We start from the raw sequence: 23,216 nt of genomic DNA on the forward strand, positions 1-23,216 counted from the left end.
GGGACCCCTAGATCCCCCCCAGGCACCCCCCCCACCCGGCTCCCACCCCCGTCCCAGCACCGTTTGGGAGGGCCTCCCCGGCCCGGGAAGGGGCCAACACCCCCGCCCCAGGCTCTGCGAGGAAATCTCAGCTCAAAGTTTGGAGACAAATAGACGGTAAATGAAAATGTCCCAGTGGAAAAGATCAAGATCTCCCATAAAACATAGATGACTAAAAACTACATCCAAAGAAATTTGATGAAAAGGGTGTCCCGTTGGACAAATGTCATTTGAAAATTGTGACCAGTCCTAAGGAAAACCCAGCTTGCAATTTGTTTATAATTTTACAAAGGTACCAGAGGAAGCCATCAAGTTGCCCACTCTGTGCATCATTTCCTGGTTTTTTTTGAGCAAACGGGGTGTTTTTTCACGAGGACCATCAGAACAGCATGAGCAGTAACACGGCCTACAGTCCCGCACATCCTCAGCCTGACAATACAGAAACGGCCAACTTTGAGGATTTCTCATGTTCTAGAGCTCATCTGCATGATTGCTTAAAATATCTTGCATTTAGATCTTTCTCTGTAACAAGCCGGGTGAGCAGATGAGAGGCAAAGGCAAAAACCAGCCCTTCGAGGAGGGAGACCAAGCAAACCCGGGGATGATTCATCGCGGGGAGGGAGGGAAACGGGGGCCATCCCCGCGCCCAGGGAAGCTGCCATCAGCAGCAGATAGAGAAATACGGTGAAATACGACCGTACACTTATGGCTAATACCTGCACAGCTAAAACCTCCTCCATCACCAGTGCTTGAGCCACATCCCAGTCGGTAACAACACCAAGATGGTATTTATGTTTATCCTGTGACCGATTAAATCTAACAGCAGCAAAGGAGGAAGAAGCAGGAGCACACACACGTGCCTGCTGCCAGCGCTGGGCCAGGGCCAGGCGGGTGGGGGGACACCCTGACCCCAGGTCCCCCCCGCTCTGCTCTGGCCACGCGGAGCTTCCCAGGCCATCCTGTCCCCCCCAGTTCTGCCTGCCCGCCTTCGCTGTCCCTGCAAATCCCTGCAGGTAGAAACTATTCCGCCTTCAATGCAAATAATGGCACAGAAGTTCTGATTAAATAACACTATGCCAGCCAGATCCTGGGCTGAATCACCCAGGACCTGCCCTGAAAGGAGCAAAGCTCGCCATCCCACCCTCACCCAGCTGAGCAGTCAGGCAGCAGCACAGAGGGCAGCAACATTTTTTTTTTTTTAGGAGAGCAGTTTTCCATCAAGGAAAGCATTTTCATTGAAATGGAAATGCTCATGGGGATGTCAGTTTTGATGACACCTTTGATGGGAGAAAGATTAAACAATTTTTTTCCTTTTTATATTTGGTTGAGAATTTTGATTTGATAGGATAAAATATTAAAAATAAATACATTCACTGTTCTTACTTAAATTACTTTTGCTTAAAATTGCATATAATATTAAATATTTAGCATTATAATATATAGCATGTTGTATTTGATAATATATTTTTATACATAATGAAACAATTTGATATTATCAAGAAGGCAGCTAGGATGCTTCTAAATTAAGGTTTTGGTTTTGGGTTTTTTCCTATTCTATGGTGAATATTTAAGTTTTGTTCTGATTCAAAAGGAAAATGCATTTTGAAGTGCCAGTATGTTCCATAGACCAGAAACGCTGTTCTCTGACGATTTCAAATCCCAGGTTTTACTTTGGTTTTAGGGCTGATGCCGTTCCTGAGGCCACACCAGCCCCAGCCCCACGGGCAGCAGCACGTTCTCCCACGCCAGGGCTTGCTCCCGCCCCCCCCTCGCTCCCCCTCATTTTAGCACACGCCAGACTAAGGCGTAATGTTATGCAGAATGATCTCAAACCATTGCTTATTAATAATCGTGTATTATGTGAGATGCACGGTATTGATTTAAACCCACGGGGCAGCTTTGGGAAGAGAAGGTTTAATTTATAGAAACACTGATGTCTGATAGCAATAAATAATTAGGGCGATTGCAAAAAAAGGGTTCATAGGGCACTGCCCTCCAACTCCAGCTGGCTGCTCTTGTCCTGCTAATAAATTGGTTAATAAAAGGAGAGGGAGAAAGCCTGGATTCTGGGGTTATAAAAACAAATGACATTTTTATGTTTAGTGGACAGGAAAGAAACACGAAGGCAGAGAAGTCAGCCGGGTGCACCAGGAATCACTTTGTGGTTCGCAGTCTGAATTCCTTAATGACATTCTCATTAAAAGTTCTTGCTGCCAAATGCTGTTTGCTTTTGCCTTCAGAACTGTCTGCATTAATAATGAGTAACTCCGCTTGGAAGTTATTTACATAAAGTATTGTTCTCATGTCACTGTGCCGACAGCCGCACCAGGCTAGGGGGGGGACACAACACCCAGGGAGCCCGGCACTCGCAGCCAGCGCGGCGGCAACCGCAGCTGTGCAAAAGGCAGCACTAAATGCTGCAAACGTGCGATTCCTCTCCTCCTCAAGCCGGGAACAACCTGTGGACCATGTGGCTGGGCTGGAGAAGGATGAGCACGAGGGGGCTCCGAGCACTGCGGTGGACTGACCCCACGTGAGCCCCGAGCCCCCAGCTGCCCACTCGCACCTGGCTCACCAAGCAGGGGCTCTGGGCAGCGCCTGCTCTTGCCCTGCACCAAGATTTATGGGTGTGAAACCTCGCAGAGGACCAGCAGAGGCAACTCCTACACCCTGGGGGATCCCAGCCAGGGAAGCAACGTGTTATTATCTAGAAGAAAATTATAAGACCCTTTTCATATGCAAACTGCTGATATTCCAGCAGCCTCTGCACTGAGACCGCAAACTGAGCTGTGGGGGTCCCGGCATCGCCCTGGGCTCACACCAGCTCTGTCCCCGCTTTCTGCCTCGCTGCCCGAGGCACTGCTTACCTCCTGCCCACCGGCCGTCCCTGGCCACGGTGCCCACCCCGCCGCACACCGTCCCCGGCCGCTGTGGTGGCCCCACGTCAGCCCGAGCCCTGGCGTCCCCACTCCATGTCTGGGCAGCACCTGGGGCAATGGTGCTCCAAACCCCGGCCAAGCAGAGAGCAGCCGGCAGACTTTGCGCTCCTCTGTTGCTGAGCCTTTTCTCCTTTAGTCTCGGCTGCTGCTCTCCCACTCAGTGGCAGCAAATTCCCTGTGTCCTGGCTGCAGCTTCCCCGTGAATCAGACACGGCGCGGTGCAATAGCTGTGCCCCGCTTTGGAATAGAACCCGCGTGCTCGGCACCTTGGCCTCCAGCCCCGTGGGCTTTTGGAGAGCAGGCGGCCACATGCTGTGGTTTGTTCACGCGCCGGAGTAGCCGTGTTCATCTGCTCCATGTGTTTGTTGTAGCTTTTGACTTGGGATCAGATCTCTGGGTTGGAGGCATTTGAGCAATGTCCTCGGGCTCCTTCTGCTTGTCAACATGAAGGATGCTGCTCTGCCCCAACAGGAACGTTTTCAGCGTACGTGGGACCACGGCGCTCGGCGGGACAAGGATGAGCTGAGCTGGGCGGGCACAGTGGTCCTCAGTCCAGCTGCAGCACAGCAGCACTGACGGGGTTAATGGTTTTCATCCTGGGAACATCAGAATCAGCTCTGTCGGCTAAGTATAGAAACTTTTTAGATTTAATGGAGAGTTTTGAAGGTTCCGTAATGGATAGAGATTTTTAATTGGAACGGTTGTGAGCAGCGCAGAGAGCCTGGAGCAGCGAGGACTGTGGGCACGCTGCACACTCCTCTTCTTCAGGAGGCAGACGTGGTGGGTGCAGACAATTACCCACAATAATGCCCACTCCCTGGAGTCACAGCACTGGAATAAGTCACCAGAGTCAGCATACAGCACCTAATAAAGTGATTTCGGGTATTATCAGTAACAGCACTGCCTATCACTGAAGAAACTGTGCCGTTGAACTGCCCAAACCACACACACATGAGGACGTGACATGGCATGCCAGCCGTGTGTTTTCCTCTCGCACAGCTTTCTGCGTGCGGCGATCACTCATGATCTAGGGTGCCGGCTTATGTATACCGTGCTGCACTGCTGCTTCACGTGGCTGAGCTGGGAAGGCAGAGCAGTTAGTGTGTCCGTTTCTAGGGAAAGCATCCTATACCCTGCAATTATAGCAGGGGGACGGTAGTAAACAAACCTCATTTTAAAAGGTTATGCAAATGACTATCAGCACTGCAGTATCATCACTCTGACAAGCTGCATACAGCTGAGGCTGAAGCACTATCCAGGTTTGCATCCATCTTTTCTGGAAGCTCCTACCTGTTTTACTGTCATGTAAGTGCAATTCTAACTGGGGCTCATACGTCCCTCGATAATATTATCATGTATTATTATAAATTTTGTTACTTACGTTACAGTAAAAATAGCAAGCCCCATGGGAAATAGGAGACCCTTTCACCAGGCAATAAAGCAGTGCAAAACAGAAAGCCAGACCTCGTCATCCGAGAGAGCAGTTAAAGCTGGGCTGGAAAAGGAGCTGGTTCCTGAACGGGAGGAGGTGAGACCATTCCAGAATCTTCCATGGAACAAAATTGTATGAAAAGCCTAATTTCAGGTCAACAGAAATTACTTGCTTCAGGAAAATTTAAACATTTAATTCCAAATTTTTATTTTCTTTACATTTTTAGTACAAAATTGAAATGAAATATCAGGCTGAAGTGGAAAATTGAAATGTTCTGCTCTGAAAAGGTTGAGGCTGAATGTTTTGACCTTATCAGGAAAACTTCCCCCCACATCCCCAATTTTTCTTTCGCAACAAATTTTTGTCAAAGCCAAGGCACTCCTACAAAACACCTTGCTTCTGACCAGCTGGCATTTCTCGACAGAGGGGGCCCAGGCAGGACCCCCCCCAGCAGCTCGGCTGGCCAGCTGACCGGTGGGAGCCACACTTGCCCTTCGCCGAGTGGGACTCAGCTGCCGGGCTCGGCGTGGCCGTGGCTCCCGGCCCCCAGTGCTGGTGCCGGAGCTGGCGCTGCACGATGGGACTGTGGCAGCGCTGCCTGCAGAGCACTGCCCCTCGGGAACAGAACAGAAACACCCCGAGGTGTCACCCAGTGCCTGTCCCATCCCCATCAGCGGCAGCTCCACGAGATAGGACGTGCCAAAGCATCGCCGGGCACCTGCAGGGAGAGAACCAAGCTGTCCCGCGCCTGCTCTGCAGCATCGACTGCACGCCCCGAAGCTGTGACTTTTTTTTCTAAATGTATTCACTTGGCTTAACTGCACGTTTTACCTTTCCCTGCAAACCTGGCCTCGCCATAGAGGCATAAACAGATGGAAGCCAGCACCCCGTCGGTGCCGGGGGCTGTGAAGCCTTTCTGAGCGCTGCGCCCGGCAGGGCCCAACCGCGACCGGCGCAGGACCTGCCGAGCCCCAGACCCGACTCACCCACAGCCACGCCAGGCTCCTCCGCCGCCGGCTCCCCCGGTGACAGTCACCTGCCAAACTACCCCCCGCTCCAGCAGATGTTTGGGATGTTAATTCCCAGTAAATTTTGATGCATTGTGTTTACTCCCAGTTTGACTGGCAGAGCCGTGCCCGTCCCTGCGGGCGCGCTCGTGCATCACCTCCCGAGCAAGCACCGTGGCTGCCGCCGACTCGGCCGCAGCTGAGCGCCGTCGGCTGCCTCCCCAGCTGCCTCGCAGAGCCAAGAAATCACCTTCTGAGTCCTGCAGGTGTTTTCGCTCCTGCTCCTGGCACGCTGTGCCTGACTGCCTGAGCAGCCGCACGCTTCCCAGCGACTCCCCCGGCGCAGCGATAGCCCCGCCGCGGTGCTGCCGCACGCGCGCGGCTCTGGGGGCTCTTTGACAACCGTGGCCTGGAGATTTGCCATTTCAGTTTCCTCAGTGATGCCGTCAAGCTTATCCACAGCATCTTAGTCACCGCCAAGGCGACGGTACTGTGCAAACATCGCGTGGGGCTTCACAGATCAGCAATCAATAATCTGCGGTTCTGCGCAGAAAGGCAAGCCGAAGCCCACGTGCCGCCCAAAGGCAGGTGAACGCTGTCGTGCATTTGCACGCTGCGAGCAGCCGGCCGGCGTGGGCAGGCCGGGGCACGGGCGGCGCGCGGTGGGTGCCTGCGCAGAGGGAGCCGCAGCCAGGTTTGCAGCAGGCCCAGAACAACACACGCGGCGGGAGCGAGGGCGCACGCCTGCGTGGTGCAGGGACCCGCCTGCGCGGGCACACGCCGCGATGCACACGCGGGCACACGCGGGCACGGGCAGGCACAGACCCTCTCGGCAGCCGTGCAGGCGGCCTGGCGTTCCCAGAGGCGTTAGCAGACCGCTCGCCTGCCTGTTAGTCATCCCGGCTCTGCCCGCATCCGTAAGCCTTACCGGCAGCGCTGCTCTCCCTCTCCTGAAGGAAAGCTGTGCACAAAGGGCCATAAGAAATCGCCCAGATACATTGAAAGATTTTCATGGCAAGAAATCAAATAAAATGTTCACAGTGATGAAGTGAAAAATAAAACATGCTTTCAGAAAATGGTCCTTTTCTTCTCCGTGCCTGGGGGGGGGGCCTGAGGGGGAACACAGACAAAGGTGCCAAAGGTCTCAATCATCTCACCGCTTAATTATTCCGTCTCTCAGAAGGCATCTCCAGGCAATTAGAATAATCATTCATGCCTGTGCTTTACCAGGGACTCTTGCATTCTTCCTGTGAAGCATCAGAGCTGGATTGTAATTTTTTTTTTAACTTTAGCGGTGACCTGCAACTAAAGGAAAAATAAAAGTTTTTTGAAATATTAGTTTAATAAGACATGAGAATAATATTAAGGATATGAGCCTCCCTTATTTATTATTTATATGTATAGTGTGATTTAGAGATGCACTTGAACCAAACAAGTCACTACCAAAGAGTGGATCTATCTCTCTCTATATATATTAAAAAAACCTACAATATTCGCCTGGAGATTCTGTCCACATATTCGGAGATTGTGATTTAACATACACAGTTTATCAAGGCTGGTGTGCTGCACAGAGAGGCTGGAGTTTTATGTAAGGGTATAAATAATCAATGCACATAGCAACTTTAAATTACTGCTAATGTGTTTTACTTATGTTCCCACTAGAACGATATGTGAAATAACAGGGAGTTGCTAGGCACACACTTGACAAATAATATCCATGAGTTTCCATTTTTATTATTTTTATACATTTCTTATTAAACCGAGCGGTATAGTTCAAGCCCGTGCAGCCAGCCCTTACTGGTGGATTACAGTAAGCACGTGAAATGGGGGATTAATGCTGCGTGGCACAGCCGCTGCTGCCGGGCATCTCGCAGCAGGGCTGGGCTGGGACACTGAGGAGCTGTGCAGCCCCTCGCCACCCCCCTGCCCCTCGCGGGGCTGGATGCCGGCACGTGGGCCTGTAAATCCTTCGGCAGAACCAGCCGTCGCCGCTGCCGCTCTGGCTTCTGCTGTTGGCTGCAGCGCCCGGGCAATTTCGGCCGGGATCTGGCCCGTGCGGATGCTGGTGCGGGCTGCAAGTGGCCCTGGTAACGTTTACGCTGGGCTCGTGGCTGAAACGATTTCTTTCTTTTAATTTCATTTTCAAAACCTATTTGTTTTCCACCTGTCCTCCCAGGCTGCTGGGGAGGGGAAGCCAGGGCTCAGGAGCTGCCTGCCAGGGGTGAGCCCCTGATTTTGAGCAGTTCTGCAGAGAAGTCATTGCAGCTGTGTGATCTGTCATCAAGGAGGATGTTTGGATGCTCTGATGCAAAACATCCCCTGATGAGTCTGGACTAAAGCGCTGGGCGGGTGTCTGCAGAGCGGGCAGTCCGTGCAGTCGTAGGGACACTATTCAGGGGAGTGGTGAAAAATAGTTCCACGGGCTTCATGGTCCTCAGGGGCAGCCTGGCCTCCCGTTCATTTGTCATTGGAACTGGTAGAGATTTCCTTAAGCATAGTTTCTTGATGACTTTTTCATCCCCATTAGGGTTTTGGGGCAAGAAGAGTGGACCCCGTCTGCCTGGTTTGCCTCCATGAGCTGCTGCATTCAAACCATAATTCACCTTTTCTCTTCTGCCATTTACATTATACAGTGTCTGTAACCATCTTTGCTAGACCCAAAGGACTGGATTCTGTAATGGTCCAAAACCCCAGCAATTACGCCAGATAATACACTGTGGCACCATGCGGGCAGGTGGGCTGACACCAGGAGCAGGCAGCCCAGCGCCGGGCAGACCTGTGCCAGGACCCGTGCAGAGACGCGTGGGCAGAAGGGTCGGGACCTCCTGCCCCGCCGGGCACAGCTGGCAGCAGCACAGGCTGGGGGTGTCGATCCCCCACGGCCCTGGGAACCAGGAGCACATCCCCTGCTTTATTTTGCCCTCAGATCGGGTAACAGGCACCAGCCAGCCTGTGGCTCTGCTCAAGACGGGTAGCTGCAGAAGCCAACGGGCTGCGTGGGCTGGTGCCTGCTGCAGGAGCCGGGCCAGGCACGGCTCACAGGGGCTGGAGCTCAGGGCTTCTCCTGGGGATGATCTAGTCCTCACCCTTCTGGGAAGGGATCGTTTAAAGTAGCATCTGTTGCAGGAGCCGACATGCTCTACATTACATTACATACATAGCCGACATGGCACATTACGTTACATTACATAGCCGACATTCTACATACCGTTTGTAGAAGCACAGCCTCACCAGGCAAGCTTGAAAGATGCGATCCACAGAAATCCAAATATTAAACATGGCACTGATATGAAAGACACTTGAATAGACAGAAGGAAAGATTTGCTTTAAAGCATGCAATCATCTGATATTTGGGCAGTTGGCGCTGTTATGAAAATCTTTTCTGCGCTTAAGTAATTGGTACATGAGAAGCAAAGAGCATGCTGCTTCGGGACTGCCCACCCTGCATCCACAGCAGTCCTGTTCTAAACCCTAGCAGGGAGCTTTGCTGTTTTGCATTAAAACTGTTTAGCAAACAATAACTATTTCTTTGTAAACAAGTCCTTAAGAGTTTGTTAATGTGACACCATCAAAACCATATAGCTTTGTACTGTGTTTAATGGAAGAAATAACAGAGTGTTTTAAAAACTACTCTACTAAGAAATGCTAAAATGGCAAATGATTTCCCAAGGGCTGGCAGGTTGGGGGTGTCCCTGGCTCACTGGGAGCAGACAGGTGCCCCTGCTGACACTGCCACAACCTATTTCAGCGATACAAACACCCCCTTGCCATGCAGATAAGCAATAAAGAACGAGCAGCCTTTGCACAACATGCTTACTCACAAACCAAGTGTCATTCTTTGCAAGGAGAAGAGAGCCCAGTCCCACACTATTGATGTTAACTGAAAAACTTGCATTAACCTCAGTGAGAGTACACGCAGACTCAAAAATATGAGACCAAAATTAAACGATCGTCATATAAGACTAGTAGCTTCCAGGCCCTTTTTGTTGTGGGTGAACTAACGGCTGTAGTAAAGGGTGTAGCTGGGTTATGGGGCTGGGAGCAAGAATATTAATTTGGTGCATATGACTGTCAAGATTATTCTTAAAATGCATTTCCAAAGAGTGAGCAACTGTGACTGTCCACAACGGCAAAGCGTGACCCTCACCAACGCGCGGCGGGAGGGAATTGGGCTGCTCAGGGCTGAGCCGAGCCGCTGCCACCAGCCAGTGCAAATGTCCCCGTCAGGCTGCAGAGCACAGACGCCCTGGGCAGACGGAGGCGGCAGCAGCTATTACACGGTGCACACGCGCTCGTGCACACGCAGAGTGGAGGGAAGTTATCCTTCAGCACTGAATTTGGTACGGGGAGGGGGGGAAGCCCTATTCAAGTGAAAAGCAGCTTTGGATCTTTAATTAAAAAACAGGGTTCACAGCACCAGGGCATTGACTTCCACTAGTTAATCTCCATCACTTCATTTCACCACCAACTTCCATACTCTACAAAACTGCTGGAGACAATTTTTATTGATTGCTCTTCAAGCCGTCAAAAGCGTCCCTGGCTGATCATATGTTACCCCCAGACACCTTGTGCATTTCAGATAATAACTTGGTGCTCTAGAGAAGAAATGAATTGGATGTGCAGTCAGTAACTGTCCAAGTGAATCATGTTACTATATGTCAGCGGCCCAGGCTCTGACTATCATTTTAACAGAGAGAAATCCGCTATTTTCATGGCTGTTTGAAATTATTTTCCAGATGAATAAGATATAACAACAACTACTTACAGTAAAGAATAATATGGGGAATCTATTTGTTACTTGGAAACAAATCTTTCAAATGTAATACTGTTTAATATTATTTAATCTGTAACTACAAACATGAAATTTTGAAACTAGCTTTCATGTAGTACGAAAATCTTGTGATGTGAGAGAGTGGGAAGCTGAAGTTGGTATGGGTGCTGGGTGGTATTTTGTATCTCATAATTGCAAATATAATAATTTGTACAGAAAATGGAACATTACTAAAATACTGTCGACAAAGATGTATATGAATGCCAAGCATCGGCAGTGACAGTTTATTTTGCATAAACAATTACCACGTACCAAGATTATTCCCTTTTTTCGGGTGTGTTTGTCAGCGTATGTTTTGCTTGGAATTGCTATAAATAACTGCAAAAGGAATTTGTGAGGTTAAAAAGAAGCAAATAATTTAGAAGCTCTTATCAAACTGGTAACTCTTTAACTATACAAGCCTTACTTTTTTTCTAGAGCTGTATTGACGCTGTTTGCTCGGGTTTGCATGCCATACTCATGACTGCCCTTTGTGCTCTGCTGGCAGACACTGCTGTGCACAACTTCTAAGGGATGTTGAAAATGAACCGGGAACATTTTCACGGATGCTGTTTCGAAAGCAGCCACACGTCTTTCAAGGCCGTGCCCATGTGCCTGCATTGCCATTGGGTAGCGCACGTATTGGTCTCTAAGCGTCGACCTCGCTTGATGGTGTCTTTTTAAAAGCGCTTTTAGGAAAGACGTTCACGTACCCCAGAAGGGGACCAACGCATGAAATACCTACATTAAAAAAATGCAACCTCTCACTCCTGTTCCCTCTTGCCCGGTGGTGGCAGGGGCAGCCCGTGGGCTCTGCAGGGCTCACCGGATGGTGCCGGGCGCTGGCACGGGTCAGGGAGCGACTCTCCGGCTCATGGGTGGTTGAGCCGCTGGACGTCATGTGCTCAGGAGCAGGAGCCAAGGCTGGTGCTGCCGGTGGGGGCCGGACCCCAAGCCCCCGCTGGGCACCCCAATCCTCTCCCTGGGGCGGGCAGGGCTCCCCGGCCCCGGGGACTCTGGGTGCCCGGCATCCCGGGGCAGAGGGGCGAGTGGCGGGACACTGGCGCTGCCCCGGGCTCTCGCTGCTTGTCGGGGGTCCCGGGCAGCGCCCCGCTGCATGGGCAGGGCGACGGGGCGCTGCTGCCAGTGGAGCCGTACCCGCGCCTGCTGCAGGGACCCCTCCCGTGGGAAAGTCCTCTGGCACTGACAAATCTGCTGCGGGAAACCCCCACCCACCGCACAGCTGAAGGAGCAGCTGTCCCTTTCACTGCCTTATCTCCTGCTTTACAGAAGACTAATGAGAGGGATTATTTGACTGATACCAGCCTGCTTTCTCCGTCCATCACATGTGGTTTCCCCTCCGAGAGCTGCAGACTCCCTGAACGGCTTTACAGCCCCCTTTCAGGCAGCTGCCTGCAGGCTCCTGACCGCCCCGTCCCACCCTGGCTTTTCACTGGGAAAGGGCCCCAAAACAGTGTTTGCTCGGACTGGACTCTCCAGCCACTTCTGCAGAGCCCCGTGAAGGGCTGAGCCCAGGGGCAGGGCTGGGGTCCCCCAATGCCCGCGGCACCCCGAAACCCCACTCGGCCCTGCGGAAAGCTGGCAGACTGTCCCTGAACCTGGGCAGCACGTCCTGGGGCACAGTGACCAGTTGGGTCTGGGCAACTCTTCACATAGACATGTGTTCAGAGATGTATCGTACCTGTGTATTATTAAAGCAGCAAAAGTGACAGAAATAAAGAAAAGCTTGTTTGGTGACTTGGAGGAGGTCCGGCAATGACTACAGTTCTGTTATCAGCAGGGACAGAGGTCACAGCCACTTTTAATTACTGTTGTGCATTAGCTCATCATCTCTATTACTGCTGAGTTATTATACTGAAACGGTTAAATACATCATGAGACATAACTGTTGAAAAAGAGCAATTTACTCCTTTGGTGGATGAAAAAAAAGCTGAGGCAAACCATATTTATTCTGATGAGTTCTGTGTTTTTTATGAGTCCAGAGACCAGGATTTATTTGCATATAGATTTGCATCCATTACATGAAAGCAGCCATCCCAACCGGGTACTGAGAGCAGTTTGCCATCCCTTACTGGGATGGGCCAGGACCAGTTCAAGAGCCCGGACCCTGGACAGGTTACACTGCCCTGAGCGCAGTCATATCGCCACAGGGCACCACCAAGCAGATGGGCCTTTCTCAGTAAGTCTTCCTTTTTCTGCAGTGCCCGTCCCAGCACGCTCTGGGGGCACGGTGCAGCCCCTGCCCCATGGGAGGGAGGAGGTGGGACGGGCCAGGCATGTGCCAGAAGTGTTTCGGATTTGGCACAACGGAACGCCACCACCTTCCCTCCCTCCTTCAATCTGTTCCCCAGCTTCTCAGCTTCTTGCACCAGTCCCTGATGTTCTGTCACAGGCTCCCCGTGGGAGCTGGAAGCAGAAAATGCTCCTGCCACTCGCGACGGCTAAGCCTGCTCGTGTTCCAGCTGGTAAGTCATAAAGAAATGGTAAAACACAACCCCCTCAGGGCTGCTGGGAGCCGGATCGAGTTTTTCCATCTCTCCCCAGAGACGGCTCTTTATTCTCACACTGACAAAACTAATGGCCTCGCTGGGTCCGACAGTGACAAAGCAGTCGATGGCATTGGCCCCACCAGTGCAGTGTCACACGTGACGGGGCCGGACCCCCGTCCCGGTCCAGGGATGGCTCTGCCCGAGTCCCCCTCGTGGTGACGCAGGCCCAGGCTCCTCGCAGCTAGAGATCATGTTTCTGGATAAATATTTAATTTTTAAGAATGAAATCTTAATTACTACACGGGGTTTCACAGTGACACTGTAATGCAGGCGCCCTCCCTGGTGCTCAGGCAGGCGCAGGTGGTTCGGGTCCCTGCACCCACCCGGCCCTGCCGCAGCATCCCCCTGCCAGCAGCCCCATGCCACTTGCCATGACTGTTTGGGGTCTGCACTGTGGATGTCCAAGAAGAGCCGAGCGGGTGCTCACCCCTGCCGGGGGAGGCACTGCCACTGACTGCACGTCACCTCTTGAGGTTTTCTGCACCTGGCGGGTTCGTGCCGGTGCCAATCGGTGAGGCTGGGCAGGTGGATGCCTGCACACGGCGTGCTCCTCCATCATTTAATCTGGAGTGATGCATATAGAAATTTAGATCAGGCAGCTTGACATTCCTGACTGCTGAGGCTGTGAATCGATGGCCTCCCTACTCCCTGCCGGGGAGATCGATTCCCCAAGCACAATGGATTGGTTTCATCACTTTGGTTTCACCTTGTCAAAGTCATGTCTGATTTACTTTAGTCTGGAGGGCAGATTTTAAGTATTTTATTGCATTTTGTAATCTCGCTGTGTGTCTTGCTAATCGCCCTGCCCTCTGTGAGGTAAGAGCACGCCCGGCACCCGGCGTGGACAACAAACACCCCACAAATGATGCTCGCCTTTTCCCCGAGGAGCGAGAATTTAGCAGGTTTGCCAGCACTGCTGCGATGCTCCCAGCCTCGGGCACTTGGCGGGGCCAGCGCTGAGGCTGTGGGACCTGCCTTACCCTGCAGGGGCTCGGGCCGGTGCAGGGGGTGCCCCACAGCTGGCCCGGTGCAGGGACCCCGCCGCTCAGGCAGTGAGGCAGCGCTGGAGCCGTGCACAGGCTCCAGCTGTGGTGGAGCAGCTGCTCAGCTGCAGACCGGTGGGCTTGGTCTCGGTGTGCGCTTCCCACATGGATGAGGAGCCAGGAACAAACCGCTCGGTCCGGGCAGGGCCAGGTCAGAGCATCCCTGGGAGTTGGAAGCGAAATGTTGCCCAGACTCAGAAGCAGCTGGGAAACATCCTTGGGGTTGGTGTGTCCCTGGGGGGAGTCCTGGGGCTGTCCTGAGTGGGAGGAGGCTCAGTCCAGCCAGAGCGTTTGGTATGGTCAGAAAAACAAAGTTTTGCATCCTTCATCAAAAACAATGAAAATAAAAAATGTTACTGCAGGTAGCGTGGCCGTAAACTCACTCTGGGATAGATGGCGGACGGTCCTGCGAGCTTCCTAATGGCTTGTTGTTAGCAAAATTATTTTCCCAGTGCTTGGTTTGGCCCAAATTCTGCTTTGTCCAATTATACTCCTGGGTGAGTTTCCTGAATGTAAGTATTGATCACTCTTCAGACAGGTTTTCTGTCTGTTCTGTACATTACCTCTGCTCTTCTTCAGGTAATCAATTATATTTTTATAGCTACGGGTATTAATCAATATACAGTAGCTATCTTAATTGATTTGTCTAAGGCCTTCAATCCACAGCCCATCAGTTATCCGGGAGGGTCGGGGCCACATGTGCGGCAGGGCAGCGGGTGCGAGGTGTCCCTGCGAGGCGACGTGAAGCGGGGTGCTGGGAGGCCACCGGCTCCAGGCCCTTTCCAAACGCCTCCATCAGGTTCCTCCCACGGTCCCTGCCGGCCATTGCTGCTCTGACTCCCCCCTCGCTGCTCATTATCATTATTTATCTGTTATGGCTGCATCTGGAGGCCACAGGAAGGGTCAGGGAACATTCGTACAGAGAATTAGCAATAATATTTCAGGGGGGAAATATATATCTCCTGTTTTAAACGGAGCTAGGAGGGGTAAGTGGGCTCCCCGCGCCTCCCTCCACCCGGTCCATCCGTCACCCCGACGGCTCCCCCAGCACCGCGCTGCACAGGGAAACACGCTTCACACCGCCGGCGCTTTTCGTGATGCTGGTTAAATGGATGACTTAAAGTTCCGATGCTTGCATGGGCGACAATAAACACTTATGATTAGAAAGGACCCTCGAGATGCTCCCGCTCTCCGGGGGCGGTGGGCGAATGCGTGTTTCGTCAACGCAGAAGTCCCGTCGCTCTGACCCCCGGGATCTGCCAGCCTCCGCCAGCGGAGCAGGGCACGGGCCGGCCGGCGGCGCCGGGCTGGGCGAGCACCGGGCTGGAGCCAAGCGGGCGTGCGAGGGTTAATTTGGGAAGATCTGTGTTGATAATAAAGCTGCTTTTTTCCCAGCGATGATATGATCGGAGCAGGGTTGCTATGGCAACGGTGGCTCTAGAAACCCCCGACCGCTGGCGGCGGCTGCCGGGCGCTCCCAGGCCGGGATGTGCCCACCGCCATCCCCTGCCCGCACCGCCATCCCCTGCCCACTGCCATCCCCTGCCCACACCTCCATCCCCTGCCCACACTTCCATCCCCTGCCCACCGCCCCATGCCCTGCCCACACTGTCATCCCCTGCCTGTACCGCCATCCCCTGCCCACCGCCCCATCCCCTGCCCGCACCTTCATCCCCTGCCCACACCACTCTCCCCTGCCCACACCTCCATCCCCTGCCCACCACCCCATGCCCTGCCCGCACTGTCATCCCCTGCCCGCACCGCCATCCCCTGCCTGCACCACCATCCCCTGCCTGCACTCCCATCCCCTGCCCACCGCCCCACGCTGCACCCAGCAGCCCATCCCGAGCCCCCCTTCCCCATCCCCAGGGGGTCCAGGCTTTGCCATGTCACCCACTCCACAGGCGCCGCTGGCAGGGTGCCCGCAGGGGCCTGCAGTACCCACGGCAGCCCTGGTGGCCCTCGGCGGGTGGGAGCTGGCCAGGACCCCCAAGCCAGCGGGGGGCTCAGCATGGCCCTGCGCCCCTTGGGGCCGCCTCGGGGCCACGCTCGCCCCTGGGTCCGGCTGGTGCAGGTGCTGACACGGCACATGACACGCTGCTCACTAAATCACGCACCCTCCTCCCTCCTTTCCCTCCCTCCCTCGCCCATTAATGAAATGAAATAAATTTTCCGTTTTTAAACATGAAGTTTTAAAAAAAAAGCTGCAGTTCTGCGCACAAGCAATTCCCACCGGGAGGGGAGAGCGAGGAGCGCGGGGCCCGTGTGCTAAATACAGAACAAAGCCTTCTGTCTGAAAATACCTACGAGGAGCTAACAAATGCTAATGACAAAATAATGTATGGGGGGTTTAACGCTGGATGCTTTTTATCAGCAAATTAGCACAGTTATTATGCTGTAAATGCATTTAACAATAATTTGTTTCAATAACTGTAGAACTGGTATTTTAAAAAATATACACCATATTTAGAGCACTTCATCCATGAAGGACCATTATTGTTTTTTTCCTCCCAAGAGAGTTATAAAGGTCTCTCTTACAAGTGAAAGAAATACAATCATCACCCTTCACAGTTCAGTTATTCTCTTTTATTTTATTCAGAGCCATTTAAAGTTTGTGTTTTTAAAGGAAAAAGAGAGAGTGTCTTTAAAGGGTCAGGGCTGGAGAGGGCTTGGGGACCTCTGTGCTCTGCTCGGGTTTAAATGGGATCGCCGAGGCCGGTGGATGGGGTGAACCGGCGGCACTGCACGAGCGGGATGCTGGCACGGGGCCTGGGGCAGCTGATGGTTGCCAGCACCTCGGGTGCTCCCGCGGGGGCTCTGTCTCTGCCGTTGCTCACCTGGGACCGCTCACCCGCAATGGCAGCTCCGGCGTGGACTCCACGGGAGCCCCACGTGCTGGCGGCCATCCCTGCCAGAGCCGGGTCTCCAGGGCCCGGGAGCAGGGCAGGAGCAGGCAGCGGTTTCTGGGCAGGGCAGGTGGGTGCACGCTCCTGCCCACGCTTTGGTCAGGTGGGACTCGCTTGCTGTGGGGCTCAAGGCAGGACGCGTGGCCAGGGTCCCTGGTGAGGGGACGTGTGCCTGAGGTCACCTCCTGCAGTGCCCCAAACCAAGCAGAAGGCACGTCCCCTGGAAGGAGTGCATGAAGGAGCAGAGCAGCTCGGCTGCAGACATGAACGTTTATGAACTGTTTGCTATAAAGAGTATTAAATGGCAATGTCAGCCTGTAGATCCCTTATTCCAGGGGCTGTGCAGGTAGGTGAGTCACCAGGATGATGCAGGCGGGATACCAGGATGTCCACTCCGCCAGGGAGAGCGGGATGTCCCAGCTCCTGCAGCCCCTTACGGACTGCCGAGGATGAAGAAGAAATGCTCTTCACCGTTGAGACGGTGCCACTGGCCCAGCAGCCCCCACCTCTGTCAGCGCCCTGACGCCGGCCCTCTCCCAGTGCGGCTGCACCCTACGTCCAGCAGCTGGTCACAGCCCTGATGCCCACTCTGCCCGCTCTGCCTGCTCTGCCCGCTCTGCCTGCAGGCTCTGCCCGCTCTGCCCGCAGGGTGGTCTCGGCTGCCGTGCAGGCAGTGCTGCTCCACGCATGGGAGCCGCTTGTTTACAGCCCAGCTCTTCAGTCACAAACCATTAAGGAAGAGAAACAGCTACATAGACACTTGCCGAGAAATGGATTCATGTGTAAATCAGCTGCTTTTAAAATTTCACTGAGCATGAAAGTTCACCTTTAAAATCTACATAAACCACAGCTGTTCCCAGGGCATCCGAGGTGTAATCCCGTGCAGGAGAGGAAACATTTACATGTTTAACACAAGTACAGGATTGTCAGAAAGCCGAGCCTGCATCCGCACCTTTAAATCCCTTCTGGTACCCAGGGAGGGGTCAGGATCCCGCTCTGGCCGCAGGACCCAGCACTCAGCACCCAGCACCCGGCAGTGTCGCGGTCTCCAGAGCCACTGCTCGGCTGTGCCGGTGCCAGCCGGGAGAGCAGGCCAGCCGGCCATGTGCCACACGGACGCATGGGAAGACTGCACCATGATCTGGAAGCTGGTCAGAAACCGCTGCACAGTTTGGCTTTCTGGGAGACGCGAACAGGATCCTCGTCTCCTCCAGGCTGCTGGCACGGCCAGCAGATGCAGCCCAGCCATGTGCGAGTGCTCCTCTGTTCAGTGAGGCCATGCCTGGAATTCCCGAGAAACACAACCCTAGAAATGCACAGCACTTTCTCAGGCCTCGGGATGAGCTTTGGCTGTGTTTCAGCTGGAGAGCCAGCTCTGTTCTTAGCTCACCCTAGCAAGCACTACTGATTTATAAAATCAAACAATAACTTTCAGGACAGTCTACTCACACCATAAACATCTGAAAGAAAATCCATCTCTTCTCCATGCAAAACCACTGATGAGTTCATGAACTGTACTGTGCAATAAATCAGTTTTGCTTGTGCAGGAGAGCTGAGGTTTTTTAGGTTCCTAATAGGCACTCTGACAATGTGATTGCTCCATATTTCTTTGTAGCTGTCACCTTTGCAGGCCTGTCAATGCTCCTAATCTTTTTTCATTGCGATGTCAAGTTTTGGTAAGTGAAGAGGTGGGAGGTGGGATGGGATGGGATGTGAGCGATACTGGGACCAGTTCTCCCAGTCACTCCTGAAGCCCTGTCCCTCCTGGTGGGAGCCCACCCATGGGCTGCTGCCCTGCAGAGGGGGCTTGGGGCGGCTGCAGCACCAGGGCAAAGCGGCATCGCTGCGTGGAGGTCTGGCACCGGAGTGTTGGGACGGCCGCCCGCCCCAAGCTCCCCTCCCTGCTCCCCATTGTCCTTCCCCTCTCCCTGCTCTACCCTCACCAAAACCATCCTCCACCTTCTACCCCTCCCACCAAACTCGCAGATGCAGAAGCGCTGTTCCTGGGACAAGACAGCCAGCTCTGAACTACTAATGCATACAAGAAAACATACTTTTAATATTCAGCATCTGGATAGACAATAAAAACTGGGACAAATAATCTAGTTGAGGCAATTACCTTAGCATAAATGTATATATTATTTATAAATGGCTTTGAATATATAAATAATATTGATAAAATTTGCATGAGTAAAAAGAGACATAATTACCAAATGATGCCTCAGAGCAGAGGATCTTGCTGGCTGCTTGCTGCCCTGATTCTCATCCTGGGGGATCCTGCCCCAGCCTTCTTATGGTACTAAAAATACAACATACACATTAAACTGAGCTAAAAAATAGAGTCTAAACCAAGTAAACTGGTTTAGAAAAGTCAGTGCTGCCCACATGGCCTGTCCGAGCAGGTTTGGCTGGGTTTTGGGTGGGATTTTAGAATTCGGCAGGGTTGCAATTCGGGACAGGCATCACAGCTCTGCAGAGGCAAAAACCTCTCGTCTGGCAGCCCGGAGGTGCGGGGCCGCGGCCCCCAGGACTGCAGGGGGGTCCCCGCCTGCTGCCAGTCCCTCGGTGCCACTCATGCCCCAGCCTGCGGCCGCCGGCAGGCACAGTTTGCCAAGCGTCTGGCTCCGGCCAGTCCGGCCTGGAGCAGTTGCCTCCGTGCTGCCTCCGCGGTGATTTACTGCCCAGGCATTGCCGGGGGACCACGGCGGCTGCGCTTACCTGTCTCGCCAGCCAGCACTCGCTCGCTGCAGCCCTATTATCCCCAGCCAGCCCCTACCTGCTCTCCCCCTTCTCTTCCTGAAAGGGCCAGGAAACACCATGGGTTTTTACCGCTTTCCAGCCTTCACTGAAACCCACGAGGAGCTTTTGTAAAGTTAAATTCGCCAGCAAAGTGAAAACATGAACGAGAAGAAAATGAGCCAAGCCCTTGCCTGGTTTCTGAGCTGCTGCTAGATGAAGTTGTCTGAGCCTGGCGCGTCCCACACACCACACGCGGCTCTTTAATAAAATTGGCTGAGATTTGTTGATAAGCCTGAAGCAAAGTCAATGTGAAGCGTCAATCCCGCCGTTTGCGGGAGCCTTCGGGGGTCAAGCTGCTTCCTCGGTATGATCGTCGTATCAAAGATATGTCAGCCGCGTGTTAACTGTTTTCTTATGAATCGCGCTTGAGATCAGACATGAGACGCAGATAAACCAAAGCAAAGGGGCTGGAGCTCAGTTGTGCTTTGCCAGCCGAGGCTCGTGTTGGCCCATGGGGCCTCTATAGCCTCCGACCTGCGGCCGCGCCAGCCAGGCCAGGGCGGCAAAGGGCAGCCGGCGGCACAGGGGCGTTTGGGGGGGGATGAGCGGGGGGGGCTGCAGATGCTAAATCCCGTTTAGCCCCGTGGGTGCCACTGCATGTGCCAGGCTGTTCTTTGCGGGATGAACATCTAATGGTTGTACAGTCCGCACTAAGTGAAGCTGAAAGAGAAGAAATCAAAAGAAGTGGGGTTTAATTAAGTATCAACCAAGATTTATGCAACTTTCACTCCCCATCATAAATATTAATAAGGAGCAAGCAGTGGCTCCGTGCGGCAGGCACTGTCGAGCCATGAAGGGATGTTAATTCCAGGCTCTTTGAGATGGACTAAGCGTGACACAGAGCCTCTTTGATTTGGAATATTCCTTGGGTTTAAAAGTTAAATAACATGAAGGGGGATTTAGTGGGTAGTAAACCATTAGTGAGTCCAGGATTTAAACTCCAGTACGCATGTAGTGTATTTCACGATTGCCAAACTGATTAATGGAAGCGTTGCTGGAGGAGCTCCCTCACCAATGCCGGGTGCACGCTGCCGGCAGGGTCTGCATGGCCAGGCCGGCAGCGGCGAGATGTGGGGCCGCTGGGGTGCAGGTGCCGTGGGGGGCAGTGGAGGGGACCTCCCGGGATGGGGAGCAGGAGCTGGGGTACCGAGGCCCTCCCCCCCATCCTGCACACCCCGCAGGCAGTGATTAAAGGTGACACAGCCAGCCTAAGTAAGGACTCGCAGAGCCCACTAAATCTCTAGCCATCCCTTAAATAAAACTTTATGCTGGCTAATAAATTTTAATGCCACTTGTCAGTGCTTGATAACTGCAATCATTTAACAGAGGAGGAGAAACCCCAGTGCTGGAGCGCGGCGGCTGTGCTGTGCGCGATGCCCACGGTGCCCGCGGTGCTGCCCCTCCACGTGGCTGCTCGCCGTGTCCACCCAGGGAACAAGCAAATCCTGCCAGTTGTCTCCCTCCCGGCAGCAAATAGGCCCTTCCCGGTGTGTGCTGAGGAACAGACATCTTCTAGGGCTGGAAAACAACTGTGGCCCAAGGAGAGGAGCAAAGGGCTCTGCGGGTGACGTTCACACTGAAGCTTAATGACAGCAACACAGCTCGCTGTTTCACATGCACCACATCTGCTCAGATGATGTCTTGATTTTCTCTTCCTCAGACTGTGCTGCCTGGTGCAGTTATGAAGTCTGCTGGCAGCTCTGATGATCACACAGCACAAACCCGCAATTTCAATGCCGCGTTTGTGTCCAGCTGAGGTTAAGAAGTGTAAGAAGTGTGTCTGCGAGGGTGAGGACTGTCCCCTGGCATAACATGCACAGTGTGGCTCTGGCCCTTGGCTGCAGCTGCTCAGCCATACTGCAATAATCAATAATGATAATAATTATTACAGGAGCAGCATGAATTTCCTATCAAATTAAATCACACAATGAATAATTTTCATGTTTTATTAAACAAAAGCCTCTCTCTCCCGAGATTTGATGGTGCCACAGTGTCTTTGGTTTGCCTCAGGAGGGCATTGTGATAGACCCGAGCACAGAGCACAGGCCTGCTCTGGAGGGACGGGGGCACAGGTGCCCTTTGCTTCCCTCCCTGCTCCCACACTGCGCTCACGGTTTGCACAGACCCGCAGGCGGGCACAAGGACACTGCGGGACCCCTCTGGGCAGAGTTGAGCGGACCCTCCCCTCCCGCACGCCTCTGAGGTTCTGCAGGGCAGTATGGAAAGCTCAGGTGGGAAGAGGGGATTGTCCCCACGCCAGCGGCCGGAGCCATCACCTCCAGCCAAGCCTGGAAGAGGCTCAGACCAGGAGACCTGCTTAGCCGTGCCTGTGAAATCCGGGTCTCATTAGCATGGCTTTAAGCCGGTCTGAATTTGCATGGCTTTAACCCACTCATCCTCTGGCCATCTATTTTTAGGAAATATATAAAGCTAGGAAAAAAGTATCCCTACATGGCCTCCAAGCTGAGCCACCAACATGTGAGTGTAGTCCCCTCTCTGAGAAGGTCTCGCAGGACTTCAGAAGCCCTGCGGGCTGCAGGGGATAAACCTCATGGCTGCGTGGCCCGGTAGTAACTTGGCTCGGTCCTACACTGTGCCAGCCTGGTGCTTGAGCCCAGCCACTGAGTTGGGCAAATAATTGTTTTTTTTTTTAATTTGCTGGTCGAATAGGGAGCGAGGAGAGTAAAAAGCAATTTATGCCATCTCAAACCAGTAATTTTTCAGTGTGTCTGGGGATAGAAAATAAAAGCATTTGCTTTTGGAAGAATGAAATGTTGTGTTTGGGATTTGGGGGGGAATTGTAAGGAATAAGCAAGAAAGTTTTCAATTTTCAGAAAACTGCTTTTGAGGCCAACAAATTTGTTGGATTTCACAAAAAGATTCAGTAGTCTGGGAACTGTGTTTTTCGTCACTAGTTCAAAACACTTTCCTGGCTTTACTCAGGACCCTGAGCCCGGTTTAACACCAGAGTTTATCCAACTGCAGCATCTCTCAGCCTCCTCCCACGGATGCAGGAGGCCGCTGGGACCTGGCTGCTTGGCCGAGGTAGTGACTGCTGCTGGGAACGGCAAATCTCGCCACAGCCCCCTTCGTAAGCCTGCTGACGGATGCTCTTCCTCATGGGGTATTTCATGTTTTTGTCTGCGTTGTACGGTGCAGTAATGGTTATGGCTGAGTGGCTGCAGGGCCTGCCCAGCAAAACCAGGTGAGAGGAATCACCTCTGAAGGTGGCGCGCGGGAAAGATTCGATGGAGCTTGCTGGACAGGGAAGCATCCTGCAGGCAGGAGATACGCGCGGAAAGGATCAGCTCGCTTTGCATAATAGCATTTCCTTCCTCCGCTCGCCTCGCATGCCGCCGTGCAGCACGGCTGCACACTGAGATTTCATGTAATTTTGTTTTAGTGCAGAATTTAATGTTAAGTTTAAATATGTAATTATCTTTAATTGAAATTACATCCATGCTTTTCATTAACAAGATGCAAAGAGCGAGCAGTATAAGGCAGAGAGGAGCGAGATCCAGGCTGCACGGCGCCCCAGCCCAGGTTGCAGGTTTGCCGCGGCTCTGCCCTGGGCGAGGTCCCGTCAACTCTCGCCAGAAGTTTGGCGGGCGCCTTTGCCAGGGTGCCCGGCAGCGGGGGCCGGGGGGGGGGGTCTGTGTGCGGAGCCCCCC

This window comes from Haliaeetus leucocephalus, unplaced genomic scaffold (genome assembly GCF_000737465.1).
Source record: "Haliaeetus leucocephalus isolate CR32 unplaced genomic scaffold, Haliaeetus_leucocephalus-4.0 Scaffold212, whole genome shotgun sequence".
Lineage (NCBI taxonomy): Eukaryota > Metazoa > Chordata > Aves > Accipitriformes > Accipitridae > Haliaeetus > Haliaeetus leucocephalus.